Raw genomic sequence first — 25339 nt, forward strand, 5'->3', positions numbered from 1 at the left:
AGCCCCGAATGAAGAGTCTTAAGAGGATGACATTGCTTCTCAGTTGGAAGGGTAACATCAACGCTGTTCACAGCTGATTAACTTTCCTTCCTGAAGTTTCCCACAATCACAATTGTGGCTTGGAAAGCGAGAGTTTTAGAAAGTGACATGCTGATCCACTGCTGATTTCGTCAACATTGGAGCAAAGAAATAGCAAAGTAGCAACTCCTTGCAGAAGCCCTGAATGCAGAGTCTGAAGAGGATGATCTCGCCTCTCAGTTGGAAGATTAACATCAGTGCTGTTCCCAGCTGGTTCACTTTCCTTTCTGAAGTTTCCCCGAAATACATTTGTGGCTTGGATAGTGAGAGGCTTTGAGAGGGCGAGGCTGATCCACTGCTGATTTCATCAACATTGGAGGAAAGAGGTACTGAAGTAGCAACTGCTTGGAGAAGCCCCGAATGCAGAGTGTGATGAGAATGACATTGCCTCTCGGTTGGAAGATGAAAAGCAATGCTGTTCACAGCTGATTAACTTTCCTTTCTGAAGTTTCCCACAATCACAATGGTGGCTTGGAAATCTATAGTTTTACAAAGCGAGAGGCTGATCCACTGCTGATTTCATGAACATTGGAGGAAAGAAATACCCAAGTAGCAACTCCTTGGAGAAGCCCCGAATGCAGAGTTTGAAGAGGATGATCTCGCCTCTCAGTTGGAAGATTAACATCAGTGCTGTTCACAGCTGATTAACTTTCCTTTCTGAAGTTTCCCCGAATCACATTTGTGGCTTGGATAGTGAGAGGCTTTGAAAGCGAGAGGCTGTTCCACTGCTGATTTCATCAACATTGGAGGACAAAACTAGCAAAATAGCATCTCCTTGGAGAAGCCCTGAATGCAGAGTCTGAAGAGGATGACACGGTCTCTCAGTTGGAAGATTAACATCAGTGCTGTTCCCAGCTGATCAGCTTTCCTTTCTGAAGTTTTCCACAATCACATTGGCGGTTTGGATAGTGAGAGGCTTTGAGAGCGAGAGGCTGATCCACTGCTGATTTCATCAACATTGGAGGAAAGAAATACCCAAGTAGCAACTGCTTGGAGAAGCCCTGAATGCAGAGTCTGAAGAGGATGACATCGCCTCTCAGTTGGAAGATGAAAAGCAATGCTGTTCACAGCTGATTAACTTTCCTTTCTGAAGTTTCCCACTATCACATTTGTGGCTTGGATAGCGAGAGGCTTTGAAAGCGAGAGGCTGATCCACTGCTGATTTCCTCAACATTGGAGGAAAGAAATACCCAAGTAGCAACTCCTTGGAGAAGCCCTGAATGCAGAGTCTGAAGAGGATGACATCGCCTCTCAGTTGGAAGATTAACATCAGTGCTGTTCACAGCTGGTTCATTTTCCTTTCTGAAGTTTCCCCGAATCACCTTTGTGCCTTGGATAGCGAGAGGCTTAGCAAGCGAGAGGCTGATCCACTGCTGATTTTGTCAACATTTGAGAAAAAAATATAGCATAGTACCGCTCCTTGGAGAAGCCCCGAATGCAGAGTCTGAAGAGGATGATATCGCGTCTCAGTTGGACGATTAACATCAGTGCTGTTCACAGCTGATTAACTTTCCTTTCTGAAGTTTCCCACAATCACAATTGTGGCTTGGAAAGCGATAGTTTTAGAAAGTGAGATGCTGATCCACTGCTGATTTCCTCAACATTGGAGGAAAGAAATACCCAAGTAGCAACTCTTTGGAGAATCCTCGAATGCAGAGTCAGAAGAGGATGATATCGTCCCTCAGTTGGAAGATTAACATCAGTGCTGTTCCCAGCTGATTAACTTTCCTTTCTGAAGTTTCCCACAATCACAATGGTGGCTTGGATAGTGAGAGGCTTAGCAAGCAAGAGGCTGATCCACTGCTGATTTCATCAACATTTGAGAAAAAAATATAGCATAGTACCGCTCCTTGGAGAATCCCTGAATGCAGAGTCTTAGGAGGATGACATCGCCTCTCAGTTGGAAGATTAACATCAGTGCTCTTCACAGCTGATTAGCTTTCCTTTCTGAAGTTTCCCACTATCACATTTGTGGCTTGGATAGCGATAGGCTTTGAAAGCGAGAGGCTGATCCACTGCTGATTTCGTCAACATTGGAGGAAAGAAATACCCAAGTAGCAACTCCTTGGGAAGCCGTGAATGCAGAGTCTGAAGAGGATGATATCGCCTCTCAGTTGGAAGATGAAAATCAGTGCTGTTCACAGCTGATTAACTTTCCTTTCTGAAGTTTCCCCGAATCACATTTGTGGCTCGGATAGCGAGAGGCTTTGACAGCGGAAGGCTGATCCACTGCTGATTTCCTCAACATTGGAGGAAAGAAATACCCAAGTAGCAACTCCTTGGAGAAGTCCCGAATGCAGAGTCTGAAGAGGATGACATCGCCTCGCAGTTGGAAGATTAACATCAGTGCTCTTCACAGCTGATTAGCTTTCCTTTCTGAAGTTTCCCCGAATCCCATTTGTGGCTTGGATAGCGAGAGGCTTAGGAAGCGAGAGGCTGATCCACTGCTGATTTCGTCAACATTGGAGAAAAAAATATACCATAGTAGCGCTCCTTGGAGAAGCCCCGAATGCAGAGTCTTAAGAGGATGACATTGCTTCTCAGTTGGAAGGTTAACATCAACGCTGTTCACAGCTGATTAACTTTCCTTTCTGAAGTTTCCCACAATCACAATTGTGGCTTGGAAAGCGAGAGTTTTAGAAAGTGACATGCTGATCCACTGCTGATTTCGTCAACATTGGAGGAAAGAAATACCCCAGTAGCAACTCCTTGGAGAATCCCCGAATGCAAAGTCTGAAGAGGATGATATCACCTCTCAGTTGGAAGATTAACATCAGTGCTGTTCCCAGCTGGTTCACTTTGCTTTCTGAAGTTTCCCCGAAATACATTTGTGGCTTGGATAGTGAGAGGCTTTGAGAGGGAGAGGCTGATCCACTGCTGATTTCATCAACATTGGAGGAAAGAGGTACTGAAGTAGCAACTGCTTGGAGAAGCCCCGAATGCAGAGTGTGATGAGAATGACATTGCCTCTCGGTTGGAAGATGAAAAGCAATGCTGTTCACAGCTGATTAACTTTCCTTTCTGAAGTTTCCCACAATCACAATTGTGGCTTGAAAAGTGAGAGTTTTAGAAAGTGAAATGCTGATCCACTGCTGATTTCGTCAACATTGAAGGAAAGAAATAGTAAAGTAGCAACTGCTTGGAGAAGCCCCGAATGCAGAGTCTGAAGAGGATGACACGGCCTCTCAGTTGGAAGATTAACATCAGTGCTCTTCACAGCTGATTAGCTTTCCTTTCTGAAGTTTCCCACAATCACCTTTGTGGCTTGGATAGTGAGAGGCTTTGAAAGCGAGAGGCTGATCCACTGCTGATTTCGTCAACATTGGAGAAAAAAATATACCATAGTAGCGCTCCTTGGAGAAGCCCCGAATGCAGAGTCTTAAGAGGATGACATTGCTTCTCAGTTGGAAGGTTAACATCAGTGCTGTTCACAGCTGATTAACTTTCCTTTCTGAAGTTTCCCACAATCACAACTGTGGCTTGGAAATCTATAGTTTTAGAAAGTGAGAGGCTGATCCACTGCTGATTTCGTCAACATTGGAGGAAAGAAATACCCAAGTAGCAACTCTTTGGAGAATCCCCGAATGCAGAGTCTGAAGAGGATGATATTGTCCCTCAGTTGGAAGATTAACATCAGTGCTGTTCACAGCTGATTAACTTTCCTTTCTGAAGTTTCCCACAATCACAATGGTGGCTTGGATAGTGAGAGGCTTAGCAAGCAAGAGGCTGATCCACTGCTGATTTCTTCAACATTTGAGAAAAAAATATAGCACAGTACCGCTCCTTGGAGAAGCCCCGAATGCAGAGTCTTAGGAGGATGACATCGCCTCTCAGTTGGAAGATTAACATCAGTGCTGTTCACAGCTGATTAACTTTCCTTTCTGAAGTTTCCCACAATCACATTTGTGGCTTGGAAAGCGATAGGCTTTGAAAGCGAGAGGCTGATCCACTGCTGATTTCATCAACATTGGAGGAAAGAAATACCCAAGTAGCAACTGCTTGGAGAAGTCCCGAATGCAGAGTCTGAAGAGGATGACATCGCCTCTCAGTTGGAAGATTAACATCAGTGCTGTTCACAGCTGATTAGCTTTCCTTTCTGAAGTTTCCCCGAATCACATTTGTGGCTTGGATAGCGAGAGGCTTAGAAAGCGAGAGGCTGATCCACTGCTGATTTCGTCAGCATTGGAGAAAAAAATATACCATAGTAGCGCTCCTTGGAGAAGCCCCGAATGCAGAGTCTTAAGAGGATGACATTGCTTCTCAGTTGGAAGGTTAACATCAACGCTGTTCTCAGCTGATTAACTTTCCTTTCTGAAGTTTCCCACAATCACAATTGTGGCTTGGAAAGCGAGAGTTTTAGAAAGTGAGATGCTGATCCACTGCTGATTTCGTCAACATTGGAGGAAAGAAATACCCAAGTAGCAACTCGTTGGAGAATCCTCGAATGCAGAGTCAGAAGAGGATGATATCGTCCCTCAGTTGGAAAATTAACATCAGTGCTGTTCCCAGCTGATTAACTTTCCTTTCTGAAGTTTCCCACAATCACAATTGTGGCTTGGATAGTGAGAGGCTTAGCAAGCAAGAGGCTGATCCACTGCTGATATCATCAACATTTGAGAAAAAAATATAGCATAGTACCGCTCCTTGGAGAATCCCTGAATGCAGAGTCTTAGGAGGATGACATCGCCTCTCAGTTGGAAGATTAACATCAGTGCTCTTCACAGCTGATTAGCTTTCCTTTCTGAAGTTTCCCACTATCACATTTGTGGCTTGGAAAGCGATAGGCTTTGAAAGCGAGAGGCTGATCCACTGCTGATTTCGTCAACATTGGAGGAAAGAAATACCCAAGTAGCAACTCCTTGGGAAGCCGTGAATGCAGAGTCTGAAGAGGATGATATCGCCTCTCAGTTGGAAGATGAAAATCAGTGCTGTTCACAGCTGATTAACTTTCCTTTCTGAAGTTTCCCCGAATCACATTTGTGGCTCGGATAGCGAGAGGCTTTGACAGCGGAAGGCTGATCCACTGCTGATTTCCTCAACATTGGAGGAAAGAAATACCCAAGTAGCAACTCCTTGGAGAAGTCCCGAATGCAGAGTCTGAAGAGGATGACATCGCCTCGCAGTTGGAAGATTAACATCAGTGCTGTTCACTGCTGATTAGCTTTCCTTTCTGAAGTTTCCCACTATCACATTTGTGGCTTGGATAGCGAGAGGCTTAGGAAGCGAGAGGCTGATCCACTGCTGATTTCGTCAACATTGGAGAAAAAAATATACCATAGTAGCGCTCCTTGGAGAAGCCCCGAATGCAGAGTCTTAAGAGGATGACATTGCTTCTCAGTTGGAAGGTTAACATCAACGCTGTTCACAGCTGATTAACTTTCCTTCCTGAAGTTTCCCACAATCACAATTGTGGCTTGGAAAGCGAGAGTTTTAGAAAGTGACATGCTGATCCACTGCTGATTTCGTCAACATTGGAGGAAAGAAATACCCCAGTAGCAACTCCTTGGAGAATCCCCGAATGCAAAGTCTGAAGAGGATGATATCACCTCTCAGTTGGAAGATTAACATCAGTGCTGTTCCCAGCTGGTTCACTTTGCTTTCTGAAGTTTCCCCGAAATACATTTGTGGCTTGGATAGTGAGAGGCTTTGAGAGGGAGAGGCTGATCCACTGCTGATTTCATCAACATTGGAGGAAAGAGGTACTGAAGTAGCAACTGCTTGGAGAAGCCCCGAATGCAGAGTGTGATGAGAATGACATTGCCTCTCGGTTGGAAGATGAAAAGCAATGCTGTTCACAGCTGATTAACTTTCCTTTCTGAAGTTTCCCACAATCACAATTGTGGCTTGGAAATCTATAGTTTTAGAAAGCGAGGGGCTGATCCACTGCTGATTTCATGAACATTGGAGGAAAGAAATACCCAAGTAGCAACTCCTTGGAGAAGCCCCGAATGCAGAGTCGGAAGAGGATGACATCGCCTCTTAGTTGGAAGATTAACATCAGTGCTGTTCACAGCTGATTCACTTTCCTTTCTGAAGTTTCCCCGAATCACATTTGTGGCTTGGATAGCGAGAGTTTAAGAAAGGCAGAGGCTGATCCACTGCTGATTTCCTCAACATTGGAGGAAAGAAATACCCAAGTAGCAACTGCTTGGAGAAGCCCCGAATGCAGAGTCTGAAGAGGATGACATCGCCTCTTAGTTGGAAGATTAACATCAGTGCTGTTCACAGCTGATGCACTTTCCTTTCTGAAGTTTCCCACTATCACATTTGTGGCTTGGATAGCGAGAGGCTTTGAAAGCGGAAGGCTGATCCACTGCTGATTTCCTCAACATTGGAGGAAAGAAATACCCAAGTAGCAACTGCTTGGAGAAGCCCTGAATGCAGAGTCTGAAAAGGATGACATCGTCCCTTAGTTGGTATATTAAAATCAGTGGTGTTCCCAGCTGATTAACTTTCCTTTCTGAAGTTTCCCACAATCACAATTGTGGCTTGGAAATCTGTAGTTTTAGAAAGCGAGAGGCTGATCCACTGCTGATTTCTTCAACATTTGAGAAAAAAATATAGCACAGTACCGCTCCTTGGAGACGCCCTGAATGCAAAGTCTGAAGAGGATGATATCGCCTCTCAGTTGGAAGATCAACATCAGTGCTGTTTACAGCTTTTAAACTTCCCTTTCTGAAGTTTCCCACAATCACAATTGTGGCTTGGAAAGCGAGAGTTTTAGAAAGGAAGATGCTGATCCACTGCTGATTTCATAAATATTGGAGGAAAGAAATACCCAAGTAGCAACTCCTTGGAGAAGCCCTGAATGCAGAGTCTGAAGAGGATGATATCGCCTCTCAGTTGGAAGATTAACATCAGTGCTGTTCACAGCTGATTAACTTCCCTTTCTACAAATTTCCCACAATCACCTTTGTGGCTTGGATAGTGAGAGGCTTTGAAAGCGAGAGGCTGTTCCACTGCTGATTTCATCAACATTGGAGGACAAAACTAGCAAAGTAGCATCTCCTTGGAGAAGCCCCAAATGCAGAGTCTGAAGAGGATGATATTGCCTCTCAGTTGGAAGATTAACATCAATGCTCTTCACAGCTGATTAACTTTCCTTTCTGAAGTTTCCCACAATCACAGTTGTGGCTTGGAAATCTATAGTTTTAGAAAGTGAGATGCTGATCCACTGCTGATTTCATCAACATTGGAGGAAAGAAATACCCAAGTAGCAACTCCCTGGAGAAGCCCTGAATGCAGAGTCTGAAGAGGATGACATCGTCCCTTAGTTGGTATATTAAAATCAGTGCTCTTCACAGCTGATTAACTTTCCTTTCTGAAGTTTCCCACTATCACATTTGTGGCTTGGATAGCGAGAGGCTTTGAAAGCGGAAGGCTGATCCACTGCTGATTTCATCAACATTGAAGGAAAGAAATACCCAAGTAGCAACTGCTTGGAGAAGTCCCGAATGCAGAGTCTGAAGAGGATGACATCGCCTCTCAGTTGGAAGATTAACATCAGTGCTGTTCACAGCTGATTAGCTTTCCTTTCTGAAGTTTCCCCGAATCCCATTTGTGGCTTGGATAGCGAGAGGCTTAGAAAGCGAGAGGCTGATCCACTGCTGATTTTGTCAACATTTGAGAAAAAAATATACCATAGTAGCGCTCCTTGGAGAAGCCCCGAATGCAGAGTCTTAAGAGGATGACATTGCTTCTCAGTTGGAAGGTTAACATCAACGCTGTTCACAGCTGATTAACTTTCCTTTCTGAAGTTTCCCACAATCACATTTGTGGCTTGGAAAGCGATAGGCTTTGAAAGCGAGAGGCTGATCCACTGCTGATTTCATCAACATTGGAGGAAAGAAATACCCAAGTAGCAACTCCTTGGAGAATCCCCGAATGCAGAGTCAGAAGAGGATGACATCGCCTCTCAGTTGGAAGATTAACATCAGTGCTGTTCCCAGCTGATTAACTTTCCTTTCTGAAGTTTCCCACAATCACAATGGTGGCTTGGATAGTGAGAGGCTTAGCAAGCAAGAGGTTGATCCACTGCTGATTTCGTCAACATTTGAGAAAAAAATATAGCACAATACCGCTCCTTGGAGAAGCCCCGAATGCAGAGTCTTAAGAGGATGACATTGCCTCTCAGTTGGAAGATTAACATCAGTGCTCTTCACAGCTGATTAACTTTCCTTTCTGAAGTTTCCCACAATCACATTTGTGGCTTGGAAAGCGATAGGCTTTGAAAGCGAGAGGCTGATCCACTGCTGATTTCGTCAACATTGGAGAAAAAAATATAGCACAGTACCGCTCCTTGGAGACGCCCTGAATGCAAAGTCTGAAGAGGATGATATCGCCTCTCAGTTGGAAGATCAACATCAGTGCTGTTTACAGCTTTTAAACTTCCCTTTCTGAAGTTTCCCACAATCACAATTGTGGCTTGGAAAGCGAGAGTTTTAGAAAGGAAGATGCTGATCCACTGCTGATTTCATAAAAATTGGAGGAAAGAAATACCCAAGTAGCAACTCCTTGGAGAAGCCCTGAATGCAGAGTCTGAAGAGGATGATATCGCCTCTCAGTTGGAAGATTAACATCAGTGCTGTTCACAGCTGATTCACTTTCCTTTCTGAAGTTTCCCCGAATCACATTTGTGGCTTGGATAGTGAGAGGCTTTGAAAGCGAGAGGCTGTTCCACTGCTGATTTCATCAACATTGGAGGACAAAACTAGCAAAGTAGCATCTCCTTGGAGAAGCCCTGAATGCAGAGTCTGAAGAGGATGATATTGCCTCTCAGTTGGAAGATTAACATCAGTGCTCTTCACAGCTGATTAGCTTTCCTTTCTGAAGTTTCCCACAATCACAGTTGTGGCTTGGAAATCTATAGTTTTAGAAAGTGAGATGCTGATCCACTGCTGATTTCATAAACATTGGAGGAAAGAAATACCCAAGTAGCAACTCCTTGGAGAAGCCGCGAAAGCAGAGTCTGAAGAGGATGATATCGTCCCTCAGTTGGAAGATTAACATCAGTGCTGTTCACTGCTGATTAACTTTCCTTTCCAATATTTCCCACAATCACATTGGCGGCTTGGATAGTGAGAGGCTTAGGAAGCGAGAGGCTGATCCACTGCTGATTTCATCAGCATTGGAGGAAAGAAATACCCCAGTAGCAACTCCTTGCAGAAGCCCTGAATGCAGAGTCTGAAGAGGATGATCTCGCCTCTCAGTTGGAAGATTAACATCAGTGCTGTTCCCAGCTGGTTCACTTTGCTTTCTGAAGTTTCCCCGAAATACATTTGTGGCTTGGATAGTGAGAGGCTTTGAGAGGGCGAGGCTGATCCACTGCTGATTTCATCAACATTGGAGGAAATAGGTACTGAAGTAGCAACTCCTTGGAGAAACCCCGAATGCAGAGTGTGATGAGAATGACATTGCCTCTCGGTTGGAAGATGAAAAGCAATGCTGTTCACAGCTGATTAACTTTCCTTTCTGAAGTTTCCCACAATCACAATGGTGGCTTGGAAATCTATAGTTTTAGAAAGCGAGAGGCTGATCCACTTCTGATTTCGTCAACATTGGAGGAATGAAATACCCAAGTAGCAACTCCTTGGAGAAACCCTGAATGCAGAGTCTGAAGAGGATGACATCGCCTCTTAGTTGGAAGATTAACATCACTGCTCTTCATAGCTGATTAACTTTCCTTTCTGAAGTTTCCCCGAATCACATTTGTGGCTTGGATAGCGAGAGTTTTAGAAAGGCAGAGGCTGATCAACCGCTGATTTCCTCAACATTGGAGGAAAGAAATACCCAAGTAGCAACTGCTTGGAGAATCCCTGAATGCAGAGTCTTAAGAGGATGACATCGTCCCTCAGTTGGAAGATGAAAATCAGTGCTGTTCCCAGCTGATTAGCTTTCCTTTCTGAAGTTTCCCACAATCACAATTGTGGCTTGGAAATCTATAGTTTTAGAAAGCGAGAGGCTGATCCACTGCTGATTTCCTCAACATTGGAGGAAAGAAATACCCAAGTAGCAACTCCTTGGAGAAGCCCTGAATGCAGAGTCTGTAGAGAATAACATCGCCTCTCAGTTGGAAGGTTAACATCAACGCTGTTCACAGCTGATTAACTTTCCTTTCTGAAGTTTCCCACAATCACAATTGTGGCTTGGATAGCGAGAGTTTTAGAAAGTGACATGCTGATCCACTGCTGATTTCGTCAACATTGGAGGAAAGAAATACCCCAGTAGCAACTCCTTGGAGAAGCCCTGAATGCAGAGTCTGAAGAGGATGATCTCGCCTCTCAGTTGGAAGATTAACATCAGTGCTGTTCCCAGCTGGTTCACTTTCCTTTCTGAAGTTTCCCCGAAATACATTTGTGGCTTGGATAGTGAGAGGCTTTGAGAGGGAGAGGCTGATCCACTGCTGATTTCATCAACATTGGAGGAAAGAGGTACTGAAGTAGCAACTGCTTGGAGAAGCCCCGAATGCAGAGTGTGATGAGAATGACATTGCCTCTCGGTTGGAAGATGAAAAGCAATGCTGTTCACAGCTGATTAACTTTCCTTTCTGAAGTTTCCCACAATCACAATTGTGGCTTGGAAATCTATAGTTTTAGAAAGCGAGAGGCTGATCCACTGCTGATTTCATGAACATTGGAGGAAAGAAATACCCAAGTAGCAACTCCTTGGAGAAGCCCCGAATGCAGAGTCTGAAGAGGATGACATCGCCTCTCAGTTGGAAGATTAACATCAGTGCTGTTCCCAGCTGATTAACTTTCCTTTCTGAAGTTTCCCCGAATCACATTTGTGGCTTGGATAGTGAGAGGCTTAGCAAGCAAGAGGCTGATCCACTGCTGATTTCGTCAACATTTGAGAAAAAAATATAGCACAATACCGCTCCTTGGAGAAGCCCCGAATGCAGAGTCTTAAGAGGATGACATTGCCTCTCAGTTGGAAGATTAACATCAGTGCTCTTCACAGCTGATTAACTTTCCTTTCTGAAGTTTCCCACAATCACATTTGTGGCTTGGAAAGCGATAGGCTTTGAAAGCGAGAGGCTGATCCACTGCTGATTTCGTCAACATTGGAGAAAAAAATATAGCACAGTACCGCTCCTTGGAGACGCCCTGAATGCAAAGTCTGAAGAGGATGATATCGCCTCTCAGTTGGAAGATCAACATCAGTGCTGTTTACAGCTTTTAAACTTCCCTTTCTGAAGTTTCCCACAATCACAATTGTGGCTTGGAAATCTATAGTTTTAGAAAGCGAGAGGCTGATCCACTGCTGATTTCATGAACATTGGAGGAAAGAAATACCCAAGTAGCAACTCCTTGGAGAAGCCCTGAATGCAGAGTCTGAAGAGGATGATATCGCCTCTCAGTTGGAAGATTAACATCAGTGCTGTTCACAGCTGATTCACTTTCCTTTCTGAAGTTTCCCCGAATCACATTTGTGGCTTGGATAGTGAGAGGCTTTGAAAGCGAGAGGCTGTTCCACTGCTGATTTCATCAACATTGGAGGACAAAACTAGCAAAGTAGCATCTCCTTGGAGAAGCCCTGAATGCAGAGTCTGAAGAGGATGATATTGCCTCTCAGTTGGAAGATTAACATCAGTGCTCTTCACAGCTGATTAGCTTTCCTTTCTGAAGTTTCCCACAATCACAATTGTGGCTTGGAAATCTATAGTTTTAGAAAGTGAGATGCTGATCCACTGCTGATTTCATAAACATTGGAGGAAAGAAATACCCAAGTAGCAACTCCTTGGAGAAGCCGCGAAAGCAGAGTCTGAAGAGGATGATATCGTCCCTCAGTTGGAAGATTAACATCAGTGCTGTTCACTGCTGATTAACTTTCCTTTCCAATATTTCCCACAATCACATTGGCGGCTTGGATAGTGAGAGGCTTAGGAAGCGAGAGGCTGATCCACTGCTGATTTCATCAGCATTGGAGGAAAGAAATACCCCAGTAGCAACTCCTTGCAGAAGCCCTGAATGCAGAGTCTGAAGAGGATGATCTCGCCTCTCAGTTGGAAGATTAACATCAGTGCTGTTCCCAGCTGGTTCACTTTGCTTTCTGAAGTTTCCCCGAAATACATTTGTGGCTTGGATAGTGAGAGGCTTTGAGAGGGCGAGGCTGATCCACTGCTGATTTCATCAACATTGGAGGAAATAGGTGCTGAAGTAGCAACTCCTTGGAGAAACCCCGAATGCAGAGTGTGATGAGAATGACATTGCCTCTCGGTTGGAAGATGAAAAGCAATGCTGTTCACAGCTGATTAACTTTCCTTTCTGAAGTTTCCCACAATCACAATGGTGGCTTGGAAATCTATAGTTTTAGAAAGCGAGAGGCTGATCCACTTCTGATTTCGTCAACATTGGAGGAAAGAAATACCCAAGTAGCAACTCCTTGGAGAAACCCTGAATGCAGAGTCTGAAGAGGATGACATCGCCTCTTAGTTGGAAGATTAACATCACTGCTCTTCATAGCTGATTAACTTTCCTTTCTGAAGTTTCCCCGAATCACATTTGTGGCTTGGATAGCGAGAGTTTTAGAAAGGCAGAGGCTGATCAACCGCTGATTTCCTCAACATTGGAGGAAAGAAATACCCAAGTAGCAACTGCTTGGAGAATCCCTGAATGCAGAGTCTTAAGAGGATGACATCGTCCCTCAGTTGGAAGATGAAAATCAGTGCTGTTCCCAGCTGATTAGCTTTCCTTTCTGAAGTTTCCCACAATCACAATTGTGGCTTGGAAATCTATAGTTTTAGAAAGCGAGAGGCTGATCCACTGCTGATTTCCTCAACATTGGAGGAAAGAAATACCCAAGTAGCAACTCCTTGGAGAAGCCCTGAATGCAGAGTCTGTAGAGAATAACATCGCCTCTCAGTTGGAAGGTTAACATCAACGCTGTTCACAGCTGATTAACTTTCCTTTCTGAAGTTTCCCACAATCACAATTGTGGCTTGGATAGCGAGAGTTTTAGAAAGTGACATGCTGATCCACTGCTGATTTCGTCAACATTGGAGGAAAGAAATACCCCAGTAGCAACTCCTTGGAGAAGCCCTGAATGCAGAGTCTGAAGAGGATGATCTCGCCTCTCAGTTGGAAGATTAACATCAGTGCTGTTCCCAGCTGGTTCACTTTCCTTTCTGAAGTTTCCCCGAAATACATTTGTGGCTTGGATAGTGAGAGGCTTTGAGAGGGAGAGGCTGATCCACTGCTGATTTCATCAACATTGGAGGAAAGAGGTACTGAAGTAGCAACTGCTTGGAGAAGCCCCGAATGCAGAGTGTGATGAGAATGACATTGCCTCTCGGTTGGAAGATGAAAAGCAATGCTGTTCACAGCTGATTAACTTTCCTTTCTGAAGTTTCCCACAATCACAATTGTGGCTTGGAAATCTATAGTTTTAGAAAGCGAGAGGCTGATCCACTGCTGATTTCATGAACATTGGAGGAAAGAAATACCCAAGTAGCAACTCCTTGGAGAAGCCCCGAATGCAGAGTCTGAAGAGGATGACATCGCCTCTCAGTTGGAAGATTAACATCAGTGCTCTTCCCAGCTGATTAACTTTCCTTTCTGAAGTTTCCCCGAATCACATTTGTGGCTTGGATAGCGAGAGTTTTAGAAAGGCAGAGGCTGATCCACCGCTGATTTCCTCAACATTGGAGGAAAGAAATACCCAAGTAGCAACTGCTTGGAGAAGTCCCGAATGCAGAGTTTGAAGAGGATGATATCGCCTCTCAGTTGGAAGATTAACATCAGTGCTGTTCCCAGCTGATTAGCTTTCCTTTCTGAAGTTTCCCACAATCACAATTGTGGCATGGAAATCTGTAGTTTTAGAAAGCGAGAGGCTGATCCACTGCTGATTTCGTCAACATTTGAGAAAAAAATATAGCACAGTACCGCTCCTTGGAGACGCCCTGAATGCAAAGTCTGAAGAGGATGATATCGCCTCTCAGTTGGAAGATCAACATCAGTGCTGTTTACAGCTTTTAAACTTCCCTTTCTGAAGTTTCCCACAATCACAATTGTGGCTTGGAAAGCGAGAGTTTTAGAAAGTGAGATGCTGATCCACTGCTGATTTCATCAACATTGGAGGAAAGAAATACCCAAGTAGCAACTCCTTGGAGAAGCCCTGAATGCAGAGTCTGAAGAGGATGACATCGCCTCTCAGTTGGAAGATTAACATCAGTGCTGTTCACAGCTGATTAACTTTCCTTTCTGAAGTTTCCCACAATCACGTTTGTGGCTTGCATAGCTAGAGGCTTTTAGAGGGAGAGGCTGATCCAGTGCTGATTTCGTCAACATTGAAGGAAAGAAATGGTAAAGTAGCAACTGCTTGGAGAAGCCCCGAATGCAGAGTCTGAAGAGGATGACACGGTCTCTCAGTTGGAAGATTAACATCAGTGCTGTTCCCAGCTGATCAGCTTTCCTTTCTGAAGTTTTCCACAATCACATTGGCGGTTTGGATAGTGAGAGGCTTTGAAAGCGAGAGGCTGATCCACTGCTGATTTCATCAACATTGGAGGAAAGAAATACCCAAGTAGCAACTGCTTGGAGAAGCCCTGAATGCAGAGTCTGAAGAGGATGACATCGCCTCTCAGTTGGAAGATGAAAAGCAATGCTGTTCACAGCTGATTAACTTTCCTTTCTGAAGTTTCCCACTATCACATTTGTGGCTTGGATAGCGAGAGGCTTTGAGAGGGAGAGCCTGATCCTCTGCTGATTTCCTCAACATTGGAGGAAAGAAATACCCAAGTAGCAACTCCTTGGAGAATCCGTGAATGCAGAGTCTGAAGAGGATGATATTGCCTCTCAGTTGGAAGATTAACATCAGTGCTGTTCACAGCTGATTAACTTTCCTTTCTGAAGTTTCCCCGAATCACATTTGTGGCTCGGATAGCGAGAGGCTTTGAAAGCGGAAGGCTGATCCACTGCTGATTTCATCAACATTGGAGGAAAGAAATACCCAAGTAGCAACTGCTTGGAGAAGCCCTGAATGCAGAGTCTGAAGAGGATGACATCGCCTCTCAGTTGGAAGATTAACATCAGTGCTGTTCACTGCTGATTAGCTTTCCTTTCTGAAGTTTCCCCGAATCCCATTTGTGGCTTGGATAGCGAGAGGCTTAGAAAGCGAGAGGCTGATCCACTGCTGATTTCGTCAACATTGGAGAAAAAAATATACCATAGTAGCGCTCCTTGGAGAAGCCCCGAATGCAGAGTCTTAAGAGGATGACATTGCTTCTCAGTTGGAAGGTTAACATCAGTGCTGTTCACAGCTGATTAACTTTCCTTTCTGAAGTTTCCCACAATCACAATTGTGGCTTGGAAAGCGAGAGTTTTAGAAAGTGAGATGCTGATCCACTGCTGATTTCGTCAACATTGGAGGAAAGAAATACCCAAGTAGAAACTCCTTGGAGAAGCCGCGAAAGCAGAGTCTGAAGAGGATGATATTGTCCCTCAGTTGGAAGATTAACATCAGTGCTGTTCACAGCTGATTAACTTTCCTTTCCAATATTTCCCACAATCACATTGGCGGCTTGGATAGTGAGAGGCTTAGGAAGCGAGAGGCTGATCCACTGCTGATTTCATCAGCATTGGAGGAAAGAAATACCCCAGTAGCAACTGCTTGGAGAAGCCCTGAATGCAGAGTCTGAAGAGGATGACATCGCCTCTCAGTTGGAAGATTAACATCAGTGCTGTTCCCAGCTGGTTCACTTTGCTTTCTGAAGTTTCCCCGAAATACATTTGTGGCTTGGATAGTGAGAGGCTTTGAGAGGGCGAGGCTGATCCACTGCTGATTTCATCAACATTGGAGGAAAGAGGTACTGAAGTAGCAACTCCTTGGAGAAACCCCGAATGCAGAGTGTGATGAGAATGACATTGCCTCTCGGTTGGAAGATGAAAAGCAATGCTGTTCACAGCTGATTAACTTTCCTTTCTGAAGTTTCCCACAATCACAATAGTGGCTTGGAAAGCGAGAGTTTTAGAAAGCGAGAGGCTGATCCACTGCTGATTTCGTCAACATTGGAGGAAAGAAATACCCAAGTAGCAACTCCTTGGAGGAACCCTGAATGCAGAATCTGAAGAGGATGACATCGCCTCTTAGTTGGAAGATTAACATCACTGCTCTTCATAGCTGATTAACTTTCCTTTCTGAAGTTTCCCACAATCACAATGGTGGCTTGGAAATCTATAGTTTTACAAAGCGAGAGCCTGATCCTCTGCTGATTTCATCAACATTGGAGGAAAGAGATACCCAAATAGGAACTGCTTGGAGAAGCCCTGAATGCAGAGTCTGAAGAGGATGACATCGTCTCTCAGTTGGAAAATTAACATCAGTGCTGTTTACAGCTGATTAACTTCCCTTTCTACAAATTTCGCACAATCACCTTTGTGGCTTGGATAGTGAGAGGCTTTGAAAGCGAGAGGCTGTTCCACTGCTGATTTCATCAACATTGGAGGACAAAACTAGCAAAGTAGCATCTCCTTGGAGAAGCCCCAAATGCAGAGTCGGAAGAGGATGATATTGCCTCTCAGTTGGAAGATTAACATCAGTGCTGTTCATAGCTGATTAACTTCACTTTCTAATATTTCCCACAATCACAATTGTGGCTTGGAAATCTATAGTTTTAGAAAGCGAGAGGCTGATCCACTGCTAATTTCCTCAACACTGGAGGAAAGAAATACCCAAGTAGCAACTCTTTGGAGAATCCCCGAATGCAGAGTCTGAAGAGGATGATATCGTCCCTCAGTTGGAAGATTAACATCAGTGCTGTTCCCAGCTGATTAACTTTCCTTTCTGAAGTTTCCCACAATGACATTTGTGGCTTGGAAATCTATAGTTTTAGAAAGCGAGAGCCTGATCCTCTGCTGATTTCATGAACATTGGAGGAAAGAGATACCCAAATAGGAACTGCTTGGGGAAGCCCCGAATGCAGAGTCTGAAGAGGATGACATCGTCTCTCAGTTGGAAAATTAACATCAGTGCTGTTCACAGCTGATTAACTTCCCTTTCTACAAATTTCCCACAATCACCTTTGTGGCTTGGATAGTGAGAGGCTTTGAAAGCGAGAGGCTGTTCCACTGCTGATTTCATCAACATTGGAGGACAAAACTAGCAAAGTAGCATCTCCTTGGAGAAGCCCGAAATGCAGAGTCTGAAGAGGATGATATTGCCTGTCAGTTGGAAGATTAACATCAATGCTCTTCACAGCTGATTAGCTTTCCTTTCTGAAGTTTCCCACAATCACAATGGTGGCTTGGAAATCTATAGTTTTAGAAAGTGAGATGCTGATCCACTGCTGATTTCATCAACATTGGAGGAAAGAAATACCCAAGTAGCAACTCCTTGGAGAAGCCCTGAATGCAGAGTCTGAAGAGGATGACATCGTCCCTTAGTTGGAAGATTAACATTAGTGCTGTTCACAGCTGATTCACTTTCCTTTCTGAAGTTTCCCAGAATCACATTTGTGGCTTGGATAGCGAGAGTTTTAGAAAGGCAGAGGCTGATCCACCGCTGATTTCCTCAACATTGGAGGAAAGAAATACCCAAGTAGCAACTCCTTGGAGAAGCCCTGAATGCAGAGTCTTAAGAGGATGACATCGTCCCTCAGTTGGAAGATGAAAATCAGTGCTGTTCCCAGCTGATTAACTTTCCTTTCTGAAGTTTCCCACAATCACAATGGTGGCTTGGATAGTGAGAGGCTTAGAAAGCGAGAGGCTGATCCACTGCTGATTTCGTCAACATTGGAGGAAAGAAATACCCAAGTAGCAACTGCTTGGAGAAGCCCTGAATGCAGAGTCTGAAGAGGATGATATCGCGTCTGAGTTGGACGATTAACATCAGTGCTGTTCCCAGCTGATTAGCTTTCCTTTCTGAAGTTTCCCACAATGACAGTTGTGGCTTGGAAATCTATAGTTTTAGAAAGCGAGAGCCTGATCCTCTGCTGATTTCATGAACATTGGAGGAAAGAGATACCCAAATAGGAACTGCTTGGAGAAGCCCCGAATGCAGAGTCTGAAGAGGATGACATCGTCTCTCAGTTGGAAAATTAACATCAGTGCTGTTCACAGCTGATTAACTTCCCTTTCTACAAATTTCCCACAATCACCTTTGTGGCTTGGATAGTGAGAGGCTTTGAAAGCTAGAGGCTGTTCCACTGCTGATTTCATCAACATTGGAGGACAAAACTAGCAAAGTAGCATCTCCTTGGAGAAGCCCCAAATGCAGAGTCTGAAGAGGATGATATTGCCTCTCAGTTGGAAGATTAACATCAATGCTCTTCACAGCTGATTAACTTTCCTTTCTGAAGTTTCCCACAATCACAATTGTGGCTTGGAAATCTATAGTTTTACAAAGCGAGAGGCTGATCCACTGCTGATTTCATCAACATTGGAGGAAAGAAATACCCAAATAGCAACTGCTTGGAGAAGCCCTGAATGCAGAGTCTGAAGAGGATGACATCGTCCCTTAGTTGGTATATTAAAATCAGTGCTGTTCCCAGCTGATTAACTTTCCTTTCTGAAGTTTCCCATAATCACATTTGTGGATTTGATAGTGAGAGGCTTTGAAAGCGAGAGGCTGATCCACTGCTGATTTCGTCAACATTGAAAGAAAGAAATAGTAAAGTAGCAACTGCTTGGAGAAGCCCCGAATGCAGAGTCTGAAGAGGATGACACGGTCTCTCAGTTGGAAGATTAACATCAGTGCTGTTCACAGCTGATCAGCTTTCCTTTCTGAAGTTTTCCACAATCACATTTGTGGCTTGGATAGTGAGAGGCTTTGAGAGCGAGAGGCTGTTCCACTGCTGATTTCATCAACATTGGAGGAAAGAAATAGCAAAGTAGCAAGTCCTAAGAGAAGCGCCAAATGCAGAGTCTGAAGAGGATGATATTGCCTCTCAGTTGGAAGATTAACATCAGTGCTCCTCACAGCTGATTAGCTTTCCTTTCTGAAGTTTCCCCGAATCACATTTGTGGCTTGGATAGCGAGAGTTTAAGAAAGGCAGAGGCTGATCCACTGCTGATTTCCTCAACATTGGAGGAAAGAAATACCCAAGTAGCAACTCCTTGGAGAAGCCCCGAATGTAGAGTCTGAAGAGGATGACATCGTCCCTTAGTTGGTATATTAAAATCAGTGGTGTTCCCAGCTGATTAACTTTCCTTTCTGAAGTTTCCCACAATCACGTTTGTGGCTTGCATAGCGAGAGGCTTTTAGAGGGAGAGGCTGATCCACTGCTGATTTTGTCAACATTGAAGGAAAGAAATAGTAAAGTAGCAACTGCTTGGAGAAGCCCCGAATGCAGAGTCTGAAGAGGATGACACGGTCTCTCAGTTGGAAGATTAACATCAGTGCTCTTCACAGCTGATTAACTTTCCTTTCCAATATTTCCCACAATCACATTGGCGGCTTGGATAGTGAGAGGCTTAGGAAGCGAGAGGCTGATCCACTGCTGATTTCATCAGCATTGGAGGAAAGAAATACCCCAGTAGCAACTGCTTGGAGAAGCCCTGAATGCAGAGTCTGAAGAGGATGACATCGCCTCTCAGTTGGAAGATGAAAATCAGTGCTGTTCCCAGCTGATTAACTTTCCTTTCTGAAGTTGCCCACAATGACATTTGTGGCTTGGAAATCTATAGTTTTAGAAAGCGATAGGCTGATCCTCTGCTGATTTCATCAACATTGGAGGAAAGAAATACCCAAGTAGCAACTGCTTGGAGAAGCCCCGAATGCAGAGTCTGAAGAGGATGACATCGTCTCTCAGTTGGAAGATTAACATCAGTGCTGTTCACAGCTGATTAACTTCCCTTTCTACAAATTTCCCACAATCACCTTTGTGGCTTGGATAGTGAGAGGCTTTGAAAGCGAGAGGCTGTTCCACTGCTGATTTCATCAACATTGGAGGACAAAACTAGCAAAGTAGCATCTCCTTGGAGAAGCCCCGAATGCAGAGTCTGAAGAGGATGACATCGTCTCTCAGTTGGAAGATTAACATCAATGCTCTTCACAGCTGATTAACTTTCCTTTCTGAAGTTTCCCACAATCAGAATTGTGGCTTGGAAATCTATAGTTTTAGAAAGCGAGAGGCTGATCCACTGCTGATTTCATCAACATTGGAGGAAAGAAATACCCAAATAGCAACTGCTTGGAGAAGCCCTGAATGCAGAGTCTGAAGAGGATGACATCGTCCCTTAGTTGGTATATTAAAATCAGTGCTGTTCCCAGCTGATTAACTTTCCTTTCTGAAGTTTCCCACAATCACAATTGTGGCTTGGAAAGCGATAGTTTTAGAAAGTGAAATGCTGATCCTCTGCTGATTTCCTCAACATCGGAGGAAAGAAATAGTAAAGTAGAAACTGCTTGGAGAAGCCCCGAATGCAGAGTCTGAAGAGGATGACACGGTCTCTCAGTTGGAAGATTAAGATCAGTGCTGTTCCCAGCTGATCAGCTTTCCTTTCTGAAGTTTTCCACAATCACATTTGTGGCTTGGATAGTGAGAGGCTTTGAGAGCGAGAGGCTGATCCACTGCTGATTTCATCAACATTGGAGGAAAGAAATAGCAAAGTAGCAAGTCCTAAGAGAAGCGCCGAATGCAGAGTCTGAAGAGGATGATATCGCGTCTCATTTGGAAGGTTAACGTCAGTGCTGTTCCCAGCTGATTAGCTTTCCTTTCTGAAGTTTCCCACAATCACAATGGTGGCTTGGAAATCTATAGTTTTAGAAAGTGAGATGCTGATCCACTGCTGATTTCATGAACATTGGAGGAAAGAAATACCCAAATAGCAACTCCTTGGAGAAGCCCTGAATGCAGAGTCTGAAGAGGATGACATCGTCCCTTAGTTGGTATATTAAAATCAGTGCTGTTTCCAGCTGATTAACTTTCCTTTCTGAAGTTTCCCACAATCACATTTGTGGCTTGGATAGCGAGAGGCTTTTAGAGGGAGAGGCTGATCCACTGCTGATTTCGTCGACATTGAAGGAAAGAAATAGTAAAGTAGCAACTGCTTGGAGAAGCCCCGAATGCAGAGTCTGAAGAGGATGACACGGTCTCTCAGTTGGAAGATTAACATCAGTGCTGTTCCCAGCTGATCAACTTTCCTTTCTGAAGTTTTCCACAATCACATTGGCGGCTTGGATAGTGAGAGGCTTTGAGAGGGAGAGGCTGATCCTCTGCTGATTTCATCAACATTGGAGGAAAGAAATACCCCAGTAGCAACTGCTTGGAGAAGCCCCGAATGCAGAGTCTGAAGAGGAAGATATCGCCTCTCAGTTGGAAGGTTAACATCAGTGCTGTTCCCAGCTGATTAACTTTCCTTTCTGAAGTTTCCCACAATCACAATTGTGGCTTGGAAAGCGAGAGTTTTAGAAAGTGAGATGCTGATCCACTGCTGATTTCGTCAACATTGGAGGAAAGAGATACCCCAGTAGCAACTCCTTGGAGAAGCCCTGAATGCAGAGTCTGAAGAGGATGATCTCGCCTCTCAGTTGGAAGATTAACATCAGTGCTGTTCCCAGCTGGTTCACTTTGCTTTCTGAAGTTTCCCCGAAATACATTTGTGGCTTGGATAGTGAGAGGCTTTGAGAGGGAGAGGCTGATCCACTGCTGATTTCATCAACATTGGAGGAAAGAGGTACTGAAGTAGCAACTGCTTGGAGAAGCCCCGAATGCAGAGTGTGATGAGAATGACATTGCCTCTCGGTTGGAAGATGAAAAGCAATGCTGTTCACAGCTGATTAACTTTCCTTTCTGAAGTTTCCCACAATCACAATGGTGGCTTGGAAATCTATAGTTTTACAAAGCGAGAGGCTGATCCACTGCTGATTTCATGAACATTGGAGGAAAGAAATACCCAAGTAGCAACTCCTTGGAGAAGCCCCGAATGCAGAGTCTGAAGAGGATGACATCGCCTCTTAGTTGGAAGATTAACATCAGTGTTGTTCCCAGCTGATTAACTTTCCTTTCTGAAGTTTCCCCGAATCACATTTGTGGCTTGGATAGCGAGAGTTTTAGAAAGGCAGAGGCTGATCCACTGCTGATTTCATCAACATTGGAGGAAAGAAATACCCAAGTAGCAACTGCTTGGAGAATCCCTGAATGCAGAGTCTTAAGAGGATGACATCGTCCCTCAGTTGGAAGATGAAAATCAGTGCTGTTCCCAGCTGATTAGCTTTCCTTTCTGAAGTTTCCCCCGAATCACATTTGTGGCTGGGAAATCTATAGTTTTAGAAAGCGAGAGGCTGATCCACTGCTGATTTCGTCAACATTGGAGGAAAGAAATACCCAAGTAGCAACTCCTTGGAGAAGCCCTGAATGCAGAGTCTGAAGAGAATGACATCGCCTCTCAGTTGGAAGATGAAAATCAGTGCTCTTCCCAGCTGATTAGCTTTCCTTTCTGAAGTTTCCCACAATCACAATGGTGGCTTGGAAATCTATAGTTTTAGAAAGCGAGAGGCTGATCCACTGCTGATTTCGTCAACATTGGAGGAAAGAAATACCCAAGTAGCAACTCCTTGGAGAAGCCCTGAATGCAGAGTCTGAAGAGAATGACATCGCCTCTCAGTTGGAAGGTTAACATCAACGCTGTTCACAGCTGATTAACTTTCCTTTCTGAAGTTTCCCACAATCACATTTGTGGCTTGGATAGTGAGAGGCTTAGCAAGCAAGAGGCTGATCCACTGCTGATTTCGTCAACATTTAAGAAAAAAATATAGCACAGTACCGCTCCTTGGAGACGCCCCGAATGCAGAGTCTGAAGAGGATGATATCATCCCTCAGTTGGAAGATTAACATCAGTGCTGTTCATAGCTGATTAACTTCACTTTCTAATATTTCCCACAATCATAATTGTGGCTTGGAAATCTATAGTTTTAGAAAGCGAGAGGCTGATCCACTGCTAATTTCCTCAACACTGGAGGAAAGAAATACCCAAGTAGTAACTCCTTGGAGAAGCCCCGAATGCAGAGTCTGAAGAGGATGACATCGCCTCTCAGTTGGAAGATGAAAATCAGTGCTCTTCATAGCTGATTAACTTTCCTTTCTGAAGTTTCCCACAATGACATTTGTGGCTTGGAAATCTATAGTTTTAGAAAGCGAGAGCCTGATCCTCTGCTGATTTCATGAACAATGGAGGAAAGAGATACCCAAATAGGAACTGCTTGGAGAAGCCCCGAATGCAGAGTCTGAAGAGGATGACATCGTCTCTCAGTTGGAAAATTAACATCAGTGCTGTTCACAGCTGATTAACTTCCCTTTCTACAAATTTCCCACAATCACCTTTGTGGCTTGGATAGTGAGAGGCTTTGAAAGCGAGAGGCTGTTCCACTGCTGATTTCATCAACATTGGAGGACAAAACTAGCAAAGTAGCATCTCCTTGGAGAAGCCCCAAATGCAGAGTCTGAAGAGGATGATATTGCCTCTCAGTTGGAAGATTAACATCAATGCTCTTCACAGCTGATTAACTTTCCTTTCTGAAGTTTCCCACAATCACAATTGTGGCTTGGAAATCTATAGTTTTAGAAAGTGAGATGCTGATCCACTGCTGATTTCATCAACATTGGAGGAAAGAAATACCCAAGTAGCAACTCCTTGGAGAAGCCCTGAATGCAGAGTCTGAAGAGGATGACATCGTCCCTTAGTTGGAAGATTAACATTAGTGCTGTTCACAGCTGATTCACTTTCCTTTCTGAAGTTTCCCCGAATCACATTTGTGGCTTGGATAGCGAGAGTTTTAGAAAGGCAGAGGCTGATCCACCGCTGATTTCCTCAACATTGGAGGAAAGAAATACCCAAGTAGCAACTCCTTGGAGAAGCCCTGAATGCAGAGTCTTAAGAGGATGACATCGTCCCTCAGTTGGAAGATGAAAATCAGTGCTGTTCCCAGCTGATTAACTTTCCTTTCTGAAGTTTCCCACAATCACAATGGTGGCTTGGATAGTGAGAGGCTTAGAAAGCGAGAGGCTGATCCACTGCTGATTTCGTCAACATTGGAGGAAAGAAATACCCAAGTAGCAACTGCTTGGAGAAGCCCCGAATGCAGAGTCTGAAGAGGATGACATCGCCTCTCTGTTGGAAGATTAACATCAGTGCTGTTCCCAGCTGATTAGCTTTCCTTTCTGAAGTTTCCCACAATCACATTTGTGGCTTGGAAATCTATAGTTTTAGAAAGCGGGAGGCTGACCCACTGCAGATTTCATCAACATTGGAGGAAAGAAATACCCAAGTAGCAACTCCTTGGAGAAGCCCCGAATGCAGAGTCTGAAGAGGATGATATCGCCTCTCAGTTGGAAGATTAACATCAGTGCTGTTCCCAGCTGATTAACTTTCCTTTCTGAAGTTTCCCACAATGACATTTGTGGCTTGGAAATCTATAGTTTTAGAAAGCGAGAGCCTGATCCTCTGCTGATTTCATGAACATTGGAGGAAAGAGATACCCAAATAGGAACTGCTTGGAGAAGCCCCGAATGCAGAGTCGGAAGAGGATGACATCGTCTCTCAGTTGGAAAATTAACATCAGTGCTGTTCACAGCTGATTAACTTCCCTTTCTACAAATTTCCCACAATCACCTTTGTGGCTTGGATAGTGAGAGGCTTTGAGAGCGAGAGGCTGTTCCACTGCTGATTTCATCAACATTGGAGGAAAGAAATAGCAAAGTAGCAAGTCCTAAGAGAAGCGCCGAATGCAGAGTCTGAAGAGGATGACACGGTCTCTCAGTTGGAAGATTAAAATCAGTGCTGTTCCCAGCTCATCAGCTTTCCTTTCCAATATTTCCCACTATCACATTTGTGGCTTGGATAGCGAGAGGCTTAGAAAGCGAGAGGCTGATCCACTGCTGATTTCGTCAACATTGGAGAAAAAAATATACCATAGTAGCGCTCCTTGGAGAAGCCCCGAATGCAGAGTCTTAAGAGGATGACATTGCTTCTCAGTTGGAAGGTTAACATCAGTGCTGTTCACAGCTGATTAACTTTCCTTTCTGAAGTTTCCCACAATCACAATTGTGGCTTGGAAAGCGAGAGTTTTAGAAAGTGAGATGCTGATCCACTGCTGATTTCGTCAACATTGAAGGAAAGAAATAGTAAAGTAGCAACTGCTTGGAGAAGCCCCGAATGCAGAGTCTGTAGAGGATGACACGGTCTCTCAGTTGGAAGATTAACATCAGTGCTCTTCACAGCTGATTAACTTTCCTTTCCAATATTTCCCACAATCACATTGGCGGCTTGGATAGTGAGAGGCTTAGGAAGAGAGAGGCTGATCCACTGCTGATTTCATCAGCATT

Source organism: Struthio camelus, chromosome 3 (genome assembly GCF_040807025.1).
Source record: "Struthio camelus isolate bStrCam1 chromosome 3, bStrCam1.hap1, whole genome shotgun sequence".
NCBI classification, from domain to species: domain Eukaryota; kingdom Metazoa; phylum Chordata; class Aves; order Struthioniformes; family Struthionidae; genus Struthio; species Struthio camelus.